This window comes from Trachemys scripta, chromosome 24 (genome assembly GCF_013100865.1).
Source record: "Trachemys scripta elegans isolate TJP31775 chromosome 24, CAS_Tse_1.0, whole genome shotgun sequence".
NCBI lineage: Eukaryota > Metazoa > Chordata > Testudines > Emydidae > Trachemys > Trachemys scripta.
In genome coordinates this window covers 10,598,759-10,601,658 of record NC_048321.1, presented here as the reverse complement: position 1 = coordinate 10,601,658, position 2,900 = coordinate 10,598,759, and positions in this window count along the sequence as shown.

The following is a 2,900-nucleotide window of genomic DNA, read 5'->3' as shown; positions in this document are numbered from 1 at the left end:
CAAGGTGACTGGGGCCGGCACAAAGAGGCAAGGCTGCAAACCGGCGTGACACGTGTCAGTTGCGAGTAACTACATTAGCAGCCTCGTGAGGCGAAAGCGTTTTTATTGGAAGCGAAGGGAGGGGAGCGGGGCTGGAAGCCAAGGGAACACGTCACAAGCGTTTATGATCACACGCTCTGGAGGTACTTCTGAGCCACCCTGGGTGGGGATGTGACTGGCCACAGCTGCGATGGGGGCCCTTTGTGCCGGGCGCTGCATAAACATCTAGTGAAAGAGATTCCCTGGGCTGGAGAATTCACAATCTCAACAGACAAGACGGAGGAAATGGTGAACCAAGGCCCAGAGAAATAAGTGACTTGCCCAAGGTCATCCAGGAAGTCAGTGGCAGAGCTGCCTATTGGGCCTGTGAATGCTTCAGGGCAGAGACTCTCTCTCACTGCGTCCGGCCTGGGGAGGGGCACTAGGTGCTGCTACATTGCAAACACCCACTGCTAAGAGCCCTGCAGTTACATCCAATGTGCAGTTGCCAAAGGAGACACATTCATTGCGCCTTCCGGACGGGTGCCTGTGTGACGGCCACCCCCTTGGCCAGCACACCAGGGACCGCTGGAGCGAACAGCGTGCGCTGAACGCCCGGCCCAGCGGCTGTCCACCCTCCGTGGCTCAGGCTCACAATGGGGCCTGTCACACACGTGCTCCCCAGAGGTGACCCCCGCCTTTCCCGGGGCAGAGCAGGCCGTGACTGCAGCCTTGGAGAACCAGCCCCGCTGGACGCTGGTGCAGCGACCCCGGTCCCTGGAACCCTCTGGGGGCTGGGCCCCCAAGGGGTAGAAGGAACCTCTGAGCCCAAGGCTGGCTCAGCAGTTGTCTTGAGATTAATGTTTCACAACGTTCCCCCCCCCCAGCCCTCAACAGCTCTTGCAGCTCTAGTAGCACAGGGCGGCCCATGGGGCGACGGCCAGCCAGGGGGAGGGCTGGGGAGATCGTACGTGCAGCTGGCAGTCTGTTCAAGGGGCAGATCTGATCCTGACCCGTCCCTCTCTCCCCATCCCCCAGTTATGCTCAGCACATTATAAAAGAACGTGTCACTCTCCTGCTTTGCAGACGGGGAAACTGAGGCACGGAGCAGGGCAGTGACTTGCCCAAGGTGAGTGGCAGGAGCTGGGAACCCGGGAGCCCCCATTCCTGCAGCTAGCACCCCACTGGAAGGATCCCTTCCCCTTTATTTGGCTGTTGGCAGACAGCAGCGGCGTTTCCTCCTTCCAAATGGCAACGTTTGAGCTACGGGAAAGCAGCCCGAGATCTCAGCTCTCCGGGGCAAGCCCAGTGTCTGTGCTTTATGGGGCTGTGACGCTCAGCCTGCCCGCGCCCCAAGCCGTGAACAGAGCCTTTGCACCCTGCCGGAACAGCAGTCGTAGCTCCAGAAGTGCTTAAATTCCCCTGCAAGAGAGCGAAGCTCCTGTCTAGCTACACCCCACCCCAGCCCTGGAGCCGCAGAGCACCTCACAATCTCGAGTGTAGTTTGTCTGCTCACACCCCCCGTGTGAAGCTGCAGTACAGAGAGAGTCAGGCCGTGGCTTCCGTGCAGCCAAAGGCCGTGTTTTCCCAGGGCGGTAGCTCTCTGCAAAACCCTGGGGGTGCCCCGGCTCTGTAGCTTTTATGGCAATGTAGTGAGGTCCCAGCCGGGCCGGGGAGGGATAGCATTGCCTCGTTGCAGTAAAAGCTACCTGGCCTTGCCGCCACTAAAATTTTATAGCAAGATTAAAAAAAAAAACACAACCCGCTTTCGGCCTAGGCAGCGGGTTCCTCTCTGCATGAAAGTTAGTACGGGATAAGCTAGGGCGTGAATTTAAAAGGGATGAACTCTCCCTGGTTAACACAGTGCGTGGTTGCCCTTATTCTGAATGCGCTTAATTCACGTCCAAGAGGGATTAAGCTAATTCGGAACAAGACACTCGCATTCTGGAGTAAGGGCGTTCCCCCCCACACCACCGCCCCCACGGAGTTAATCAGGACTAGCTGCTCCAGAACTGCTCCCCATGTAGACAAGCCCACGGTCACACCAAGAACGAGGAATTGAGCCGCACTCTATCCTCTAGGTCGGGGTGGCCAACCCGGGGCTCCGGAGCCACATGCGGCTCTTCAGAAGTTAATATGCGGCTCCTTGTATAGGCACCGACTCCGGGGTTGGAGCTACAGGTGCCAACTTTCCAATGTGCCGGGGGATGCTCACTGCCCAACCCCTGGCTCTGCCACAGGCCCTGCCCCCACTTCACCCCTTCCCGCCCCCTCCCCTGAGCCTGCCGTGCCCTCGCTCCTCCCCCTCCCCCCAGAGCCTCCTGCACGCCACGAAACAGCTGATTGGGAGGGAGCGAGAGACGCTGATCGGCGGGGCTGCCGGTGGGCGGGAGGCGCTGGGAGCGGCGGGGACGGGGGAGCTGATGGGAGCTGCTGACGTATTACTGTGGCTCTTTGGCAATGTACATTGGTAAATTCTGGCTCCTTCTCAGACTCAGGTTGGCCACCCCTGCTCTAGGCACTCCTTCCTCTCTTAGCACACGGGCGCTTTCCCTTCCTCCTGTGTGTCCCAAGATGCTCTGATTTCTCCTTAAACCCATCTCTCCTCCTGAAGGCACTGCATAGCAGACAGGGCCTGGCTGTGTGTGGCAACATGGCCCGACGTGACCCACCCCTAGCAGATCTGTGCCTGGTGCCGCTTGAATTGACCTCCCGCTGGTCACGGCGCTGGCTGACTGGGAAGCCGTGGCCAAGGGTGAAGGAGAGAGCGGAGGAGGAGGGAGGCAGGGGAATCATCCTTTTAGGAAGGAAAGAGAATAATTTTCCAATGAAGCCAGGCGCTGGGCTAGCCCCCACGGTAAAGAAACAGCAGACGCAATAAG